Below are 9,461 nucleotides of genomic sequence, written 5' to 3'. Positions count from 1 at the left end.
CCTTCCCTGAAAGCCCCTGGCAGACCACCTCTTCCAACATACTCCCCCCAAAAAAAATTGTGTTCGTCAGTAAGCAACCTGCTTGTGGTACCAGGCCTCCATGATGTTCGTTGTGGTGCTCCTGTCCTGATGGAACCAGCTGTCAGATGGTACGTGGGCCTTGTGAGGGTTATCTCAGTTCCACAGGGCCAGGAAAGCAGAGCTCTTCCATTTAGCTTTTCATTAGTCGGCTCTGTTTATGTGTATATATTTTTAATTGATGTCTGTTAATATTTTAGCTATTGTTAGCGACTTTGAGACCACTTGGTGGGGAGAGGTGGCATATCAATGTAATTAATAATAATAATAGCTCTCCCTTTTTCCTGATTCCTTCTCTCCTTCCCACCCACCAATCAAACTAGTTCATCTGCCCTCCTGTTCCTCAGCTTTCCCTCCTTCCCATCCCAGCAGACTCTACCTGGGAAAACTATGGCCAAAGTTGTGCAGGGCTGAATGCCAGGCTGGGTCCAGTTGCACAATAGAGAATGCACAAGAATTTGTGCTTTCCCCTGTATCCCCCTCCCCCCACTATTTCTTCTTTCACTTCTCTTTGCTGCCTTTTCTTCTTCTGACAAAGGGGCACCTGCACAGTGAGGAACCGGCAAGGACTTGAGAGGAGCACCTCATTTTTCCCTGTAGCACCTTCTCCACACTATATCCTTTTACCCTCCTTTTGGCAGCCCCCACATTCTCACCCTCCCCTGCTTCTTTCTTTCCCTCTCACCCACCCACTAATCTACCTTTTGTATGCTCCCCCCCATAATTTATATCCTGCCTTTCTTCCCAATGGAGACACAAAGAAGCTTACATCATTCTCCTCTCATTTTATCCTAAGAATAAACATGTGAACAGGGATGGACTGGAAATAAAACATGCTGAAAAATGGTCACTCCTGCAGCTGGTCCTGGCCCCAGCTCCCAAAGGAAGAAGAAAGAGAGAAAAATGGTCAGAGTCTATCTGAACTTGAATCTACCTCCCATAGTGGGGGAAGAAGGAGGGAGGATGAAACAGGCAGCCTGCCTAACAAATTGCCTGGGCACTGCTTTCTTCACCTTTCTTGGGCCAGGTAGCCTCATCTTGCATGGGGCTGGACAGGCTGGGGTAGGCACTGCTGCTACTGCCTCACATGGGGCAAGCAGTGCTGCTGCCTCCCTCCTCACACAGGGCTCAGGCTGGGTCATGTGCCACTATTGCTGCCTCCCCAGGGGTCAGGAGATCTGAGCTGGGGCTCAGCCTGGGCCAGGTGCTATTGACACTGCCTCCCCCACAGCTCAGGTGGGCTGAGCCAGGTGCTGCTGCCTCCTCTTCCTCACATCAGATGGGGATTGGGTGAACTAAGCTTGGTGCTGCCTCTCCACCCTGCAGGGCAGGGTGCTATTTGTTGCCATGCTGCCGCCTTATACAGCATCTATAAAGGTTATGGACTATGACTGTAAAGCTGGGCTGTGCAAATAGTGTGCCAAGGAAATTGACTCAATGGTGGCCATGAGACTGTGCCACCCTGCTGGAACATTGGCATGTGCCCAGACAAGAGGAACCTTGTTCTGAAGCAACGTGCCTTACCAGATGTGGACCCATGGAAGACCCGATGCCTAAGCTAGCCTTCCTGACCCTGCAAACACACAAGACCAGCAGCAGTTCACCTCACATAAGCCATGTTCTGCAAAGGGAACCTGGACATTCCTTCCCAGACAACATGGAAAGCTCTCTTCTTCATCATGCTGGCACCTCCCCCCCCCTCTGTGTATTGAAATCTCCAGGTGAAGCATGTAGGCAACTTCAGCCTCAACAAAAGAACTCCATCCATGATGGGACTAAGGAAGTAGTCACATCTTCCAGCTAACACAGCTGTTTACCATCGGATTTAACAGTAACTATCAGCAATGAAGTTGGGACATTACTGTTCTTTTTTCTCTCTTGTCTCTCCCCTTCCCCCTTAAAACCACTATTTCAATTGCCCAACCATTAATCCCTTTTTCTTGGCCCATTAACAGTAGTTATGCTTCATGAGGACTACATGCCTAAAGGAACATCAGCTCCCAGTCATTTTAGGGTATAAAAGAGAGCATCATCCCACTGCTCTCTTTCACTTGCTTCTCATCTCCCTATCCCCACCCTACCTTACTGGTTCTATTCTAGCGCTGTTTGGAGCCTTCCATGCGCACTGCCAGTCAGTACATGATCCATTCCCTTAATTTTCACTGCAGATTCAACTCACCACGTTGGACAGGTAAAGCATTGCCTATCAATGATATTACCTGCTAGTTCAAAAATCTGTGTACCTTTCTATCTGAATTCCTAGATCTGTATTGTATCTGTGTATGCTTGATTTTATATTGTGTGTTTGAGAATCCTTTCAGTAAAAGAAATCACTGCTTCTTAAGATCTCAGCGTCTATTTCTGGGATCAGGCTAAAGTTGGACTCTCGTATACACAGGTCTGATCCTATATTCAATGCCTATTGCCATTTAGTATTCATATTCCCCATGTTTATTGATAAATCAAGGCAATTTGGCTAACACATTGGCCTGCCAAGAGGTGTCCTGATCTCTTAATCGCAATTCCACCTCTGCTTGTGAGGTAAGTTAGGCTGAGAATGTGTAATTGCCCCAAGGTCACCTAGTGAATTTCCATAGCAGAATGGCAATTCAAGAACCTAGCCCTGAACTGTAGCACTACCCAACACTGACTTTTGTGGGGTGGCTGCTTTTGAATGGAAATGAGCGGCCATGCCTGGGAGAGTCATACAAGTCAGCTGGCAACAAGTCACCTGCTGGCTGTTGCCAGGCCCACCCCCAAAGTCCTCCCTCAAAGTCTCAAAGGCCAAAATGGCCCTGGAAAGGCTTTGCTCTGTTCCCCATCTTTTACTGAGATAAATCAACCTGGAATGATGGCAAAATTATTGTAGTTGCCTAGCGTAATTTTGGGGTTTTTAACCCTCCCAGTGCTTGTTGGTTTGTTCCATTTCAGATTTTTTCTGCAAACCCAGGGGTTTTCTCAGATCTGTAGAAAATTCCATCTTGCCTGTTCATTACTCCAGTCCCCAGGTCTAAGTATTTATGTATTAATTGTTGCATTTTTTGGACTGTAAAGTTGTGAAGGTAAATGTTTTCTTCACTTTAAGATTATAATAGTGTGCTCGTACTAGGCAATACAGGACCTAGCCAGGAGTTAGAAACCATGCTTTGGTAAATGAATTGTTCCTGTGCTGTCATTTTGCAACTGCATGTCTTTAAATCAATGCAATCTTTTGTTCAGTTTGGGAAACACTGAAGTATGCATGCTAGTATCTTAGAGCAGCTGGCCTGGAAATAATTGCTTTGTGCATGTTAGTATCATAGTAAAAGCATTTTCTGGTCTATGGGGGCCTAATATCATGTGTGAGTGTTATTGTGTGATGTCAGGAGATGTTAGGAGAGTGGTGAGAACAGCAATAGACAAACATTGGCAGTTATATCTCTGATCCTATCTCTGGATCTCACAACCACGCTCCACGTCCTGTCCACCATTTCTTCTCAGGTACATGAGTTTTAATATTTCATGAGATAACAAGTTTAGGAATTCTAATTCTAATGTGTTTGACTTCCTCACTGCTTTCTATGCCAGACTTAAACATTTCAGACCATGCCCAAGTATTAAAATCTTCAGAGGTAGGGCAGGTAAAATTGACAGTATATGGCCAAAGGCAATATAACATTTGTTGTTGTTGTTGTTCAGTCGCACAGTCGAGTTCGACACTTTGTGACCCCATGGACCAGATCATGCCAGGCCTTCCTGTCTTCCGCCATCCTCTGAAGTTTGCTCAATTTCATGTTCGTTGCATCGATGACACTGTCTAACCATCTCATCCTTTGCCGTCCCCGTCTTCTTTGACCTTCAATCTTTCCCAGCATCAGGGTCTTCTCCAGTGAGTGCTCCCTTCTCATTTGGTGGCCAAAGTATTTGAGCTTCAGTTTCATTATCTGGCCTTCCAGGGAACAGTCAGGGTTGATTTCTTTTAGGATTGACTGATTTGATCTTCTTGCAGTATAACATACAATATAACAAAAAACAACTGTCCAATTTAGCAAAATAAGAGCCCATCTTCAGAATCTCCAGAGTTCTCCTTGAGGAGTTTGGAACAAAGATGATAAGAATCTGACAACAGATCTAACAGCTCAGATAGGAAAACTGTTAGGCAGTAAGGTGACCAGTGCACCAACAGAATCCTTAATGTGTCCCACATATCCAACATTTCTCTCCCAAGAGATCCCCATGCCAAATTTCAGGAACATATGATAAAAGGTTTTAGTTTTACAGGCAAATTAAGAAATCACTTATTTTAGCTATATTATCTTTGTTTTCCACCTGATTGAGATGGAATCCTCAGAGACTACTATTTACCGCAGGCAATTAAATTTCTCACCTTCAGAGAGGGCAAAGGCAGACATTTGATACTCCCATGAGGCAGGCAGCATTGAAGAAAGGGTAGCGAGAAGCATTGGCACTCTCAGAGGAGCATGTAGAATTATAGAAGGCATAGACAGATTTCAAAATGGGCACACAGAAGAGAAGGAAAAGAACCCAAAGAAGAGCAGAAAGCATAGCACAGTGGGCACAGGCAGGCAACTGGCAACTCCAGAAAGGAAGGCAGCATGGGAGAGGAAAAGGGGGAAATCTCAAAGACTAGCTAAATATATTGATTCTATCCCACAAACTAGCAAAAGAGTAAGCGTATTTCTGTTTGTCAAACAGGTCAGTATACAACAGCTAAGCAACTTGCAAAGAACATAAATATTCTTGGTATCAAAGAGAACAAAACTAGTCTGGGAAAAGAGATTTCTGGCTGGGTGGATGGGTGGGAATTATGCTTGTAAAAAGGTAAAGGTAAAGGTTCCCTTGCTCGAAAGCCAATCGAGTCCGACTCTAGGGTTTGCGGTGCTCATCTCCGTTTCAAAGTCGAAGAGCCAGCGCTGTCTGAAGACATTTCCGTGGTCATGTGGCCAGCATGACTAAACACCAAGGCGCTTGGAACGCTGTTACCTTCCCACCGAAGTGGTCCCTATTTATCTACTTGCAATTTCTTGCTTTCGAACTGCTAGGTTGGCAGGAGCTGGAACTAGAAATGGGAGTTCACTCCGTCATGCGGCAACTCGGGCCTCGAAATACTGAACTACTGACCTTCCACAGCCTGCAGTTCAGCGTCTTAAACACTTGAGCCACCGCAGCTCCTTTATGCTTGTATAGAACCCTAAATCCTTCAAAATCCAGTAGTGATTTGTGGTAATTTTTTATTTTCGTACCAGGATATTTTTATTTCTTACCATTTTTCCCTGAACCATTTATTTCTTACCATTTTTCCTACACTGAAGTGGTACCCAACATAGGTTGAATCAGTAATAAACCAATAAAACCAAAAACGTTTAAGAACCAGCAGAATGAACAAGATAACTATAACTGATAACACTTCAATGTATTTCAATTGCCCCACCACCACCACGGTGCCAGACGCATATCCTCTCAGGGGCCCTCAAAAGTTCTGTTTTTACCCAGGTTTCTTTTTTCCTCCAGCCTCTTCAGATGCTGGAGCTACTTGCTCCAGGAGGCTGTTCCGTAACACAGGGGGCACCACTGAGAAGGATTTTGTATGGGCATTATCTGAAGAGAAGGGACCAAGAGCAGAAGAATGGAACTGACACATGGGTTCAAACAGAGAGATTCATCAGGATATATCTCTAATCCTGTTTTAGTCCATTAACTGGAAATATTCTCTCTCATGTTTGATTCTCTTCTAACTGCTTGACTTCTCTAAAACAGACAGCCAGGCATCATCGTCATCATCGCCATATGTTGTTTCTTATTCATAATCATTGTAATATATAGTCTGCTCACTTGGGTCTGCCCCTGAAGTTAACTTGGAGACTCCAGTTTGTACAGAATGCTGCAGCTGGGAGTTATATGAAGCATGTTTATCATACACATTCCACAGTTACTCCATTGGCTGCTCATCTGTTTCCTGGTTCAATTCAAGGTATGGGCTATCACATAAACAGCTCTTCATAGTCTTGGACTCTCATATCTGCAGGATCACCTCTCTTCCTATGATCCACCCTGCAAATGGGAAAGATCAACAACTGCCTGTGCACATTCATTCTTTGTTCTGGCCCTCACCATGTGGATGGCCTGCTGGTAGGTCAGGAAGGCTCTCACACTTCTTTCATTCTGCAGACTACGTAAAACAGAATTGTTCAGGAGATTTTTATAAAGGTAACAGGTATATTATAACTAAGTGGTTCAGAAAGGTGCTTTGATAAAGGGGACAGAATTGTGAATTATACCACTTTGTTCTGTGGCACAGTGGGTATATCCCACTGTCTTAACATCTGAACTGTGTTAGTTCAAGCCCCGTGCTGGTGTGAGCAGCCAGCCTGTTGTCCCCAGCTCATCGTCCACCCAGCGATTCGAAAGCTTTGGCGAGTAGATAAAATGGGAACCACTCCTTAGAGTGGGTGGGCACGCCAATCTCTCTTGTGGGAGGGTGTTAGTTGACAGTCGGACGTCCTGGTTGAGGCTTGGAAGGCAAAATAGCTTCTCGGCTACGAAAGAATCCCTGCAATGGATGTTCCGGCCAGGTGGTGGCAGTGTGGCGATTGACATACGGGTCCTGAAGCCTAGCCAACAAGCAGCTGTGCGGAAAAAAACGGAGCCAAGCCAGAAGACGTCTCTACCGGGCAGTGATGGCGTGTGCAATTAAAAACGAATATATGTTGTCTTCCCTATCCCCTACAAACATTGTTAGTCCCTTGTCTATATTGAGTAACTGTACATCACTTTGAGCCCACTGGGGAAAGCGATTAATAAATGGAAAGTATTAGTAGTAGAAGTAGTAGTAGTAGTAGTAGGAGTAGTAGTAGTATGTACTATCTTGCTCTCACTAAGTTGCTCTATGTGTAACACCATTTTCTGCATTATTCAACATACACCATCAAATACTTCAAGTATTGTTTCAGATTTACATTGCTTATTAGGTTTTTCATCCTACTAATTGCATTCAGTTACAGTGTGATATTTGCAAGAAAGGTAAATTAAGTAAATACATTGATAATAATAGGTTGGATCCAGACTAGATCTGCAATTTCCATAAATTTCACATTCCTTCTGGAGAACCCTCTCACATAATTCTTCATTGTAATCTATTCTCCCAAGGACAGCATTTTTGTGAAGATCAGTGGGCTGCAGTGGGAGAGGGGAGGCAGGAAATTTCCATTCTGCCATTGGAAAATTTAGTCTGGATCAAAACCCAATGAATAAGCCTTTCCCCTTTTGCTATTTTTTCGATTAGTAATCTAAAAAATACACATTCCTAGTTTTGGACCCAAAATGGTGTACTGACCACTGGACTACCCAGGATGGAAATAGGAACCAGAAAGTAGGGAAGGTACCACTTGCCTTACCACACTTCCTTTTTACCTGGTTCATCCCTCTCCCACCAATGCCCCCACCTCATTTCCCAAACACACTTCAAATGCATTAAACTGGCAAAAAAAAATAAAAATAAAATGTGACAAGGTGGAAAAAACACCAAGATATAACTTTGCTCAAGCCTGCACTGTTACTAACTTAATCACAGGGATGGGACTGATCAGATGGTTCTTTATAATGGAGCTTACATCCTCCAGAGGAAAGTGTTGATTCCATTATGCCATTTAGATGCTATTCCAGGCAAAGGGGTTATGGTTGGTGACATTTGGCTCTCACAAAACTGGCAGGATAATTTTTTCAAATACCTAAGAAATTAGATGGGGCTAGTGCTTTTTCAGTGATGGGAATCACTGGTACTGAACACTGGTACCTTTATTGGGGCTCCCCAAAGTAGGGATGGGTATGAACATTGTCATGAAACGAATTCTGTCACAAACATCACCTGGTTCACGGTTCATGAGCCTTGGTTCATGAGATCATGTCCCCCACAAATTGCCCACAAGCCACCATGTTTTTCACAGAGGTTCATGCAGTTCATGACAGTCGTTCGTGAGCCAGACATGCTGGCTCCAATGAGTTAATTGCAAAGCAACAGGGAGGGATGGACTTCTGCAGCCTTTCTGCAGCCCTGGAAATATCAACAGTGGCCCTCCAAAGCCTGACAGGCAGCTCTGGCTGCCATCAAGAGAGCTCTATGGGAGCAGAATGGATGTAAACCTCCAGCTCACATGTAACTCTTTCTACTTGACAGCAGGCAGTCACAGAGGGAGTTAACTGTTAGAGGCAGAGAAGGAAGGAACTGGAAGTCATTATTCAGTACTGGGAACAGTGCTTACTAAAGCCAAGCAGAGAGGCTCAGCCAGTGGGTTCCTTGGCTGAGGACCCATACAGTCCCCCTCGGTGGGATTTTTGCACAACTGTCCCTGCCCAGGGTGGTGTCTGGTGGACTTAGGGCTCTGACCCACCACCTGTTCCTCGGCTACAGCCAGGCAGAGGTGCTGAGCCAGTGGGTTCTTTGGCTGAGGACCCACCCTCCTGCCTAATTGTCAACACACCTCTGTGCCATGAGGGTGAGAGTGGGGGACAGAGATGCTTGTCATGGAGGAAAGTAGTCCACCCCCCCCCATCCCACAGGCTCCCATCCCTGTGGAACAAACCCATCCTGCCAATTCACCAATCCCAACTGTACTGGGGTGTCACCAGGGGTATCAGAGGCAAAACCTCTTATGCCCAATGTGATCATGGGGATGGACTCAGAAGCAGAAGAGCTATTGGCACTGCCAAAACCAGAGCAGTTGCTAAAACCCTCCCCAATAACCCCTGTGTGGTAGAGTACCGGGAGGGTGCAACCTCCAGATGCGGAGGGACTCAAACACCCACCACCTATCATACTCCATCCTCTTCAGGTACCTGCAAAGGGTGGACCCAAGACTGTTGCCTCCAGAAAAATATAGTGGCACCCAGCAGGGGGAAGAAGAGGCCCACTGGTGTACTGGTCCCCTGGAGTACTGGTCACACAGTGCTGCCATCTGGCCCAACCTGTCCTGTGTGGCCATGAGCTTCCTATCCTGCCTCCATCAGTGTCCAGAGTAAGTGAGTGCTGTCCCATCTGGGAGACATCCTCAGCCCCCACCACGCTTATCTGGACCCAGCCCTGGTGAATGAGTTGGCCTTCCTGGAGGTCAGCCTCCCCCTGCTGGGTGACCCTTCTGTGGACCTTGGGAAGTAAAGTTCCAGGACCCCATGTTCCCCCTTCTCCACATTTATCATTTCACCATATCTGTCCCCCTCCCCCAAGAACTGTTGCTTCCAGCCTCCCCCTGTACATTTACACCTCCATCTCTGGGGCCGCTGCTTGGAGTCTGTCATGGACTTGGCAGGACACTTTTCAGTTTGAAGGCTACTCTGCCACTCACTAGCCTGCCCCATTTTGGAGAAGGATTTTGGGTGTCGCCACTCTT

The 9,461-nt window shown here is 45.7% G+C and overlaps 1 protein-coding gene across 1 annotated transcript in view; it reads right to left on the bottom strand.

Annotated features, from left to right (window-relative positions):
* The window catches only part of LRP1B (LDL receptor related protein 1B), a gene marked incomplete at both ends in the record, with an annotated part of 332,345 nt that overhangs the window by 130,305 nt on the left and 192,579 nt on the right, over positions 1 to 9,461 (bottom strand). The window lies entirely within an intron of this gene.

The sequence above is a fragment of the Gekko japonicus genome, unplaced genomic scaffold, assembly GCF_001447785.1.
Source record: "Gekko japonicus isolate JY-2015 unplaced genomic scaffold, Gekko_japonicus_V1.1 scaffold2043, whole genome shotgun sequence".
In the NCBI taxonomy this organism is placed as follows: domain Eukaryota; kingdom Metazoa; phylum Chordata; class Lepidosauria; order Squamata; family Gekkonidae; genus Gekko; species Gekko japonicus.
The sequence above is the reverse complement of the archived record's forward strand: the minus strand, read 5'-3'. Positions and strand labels throughout refer to the sequence as shown.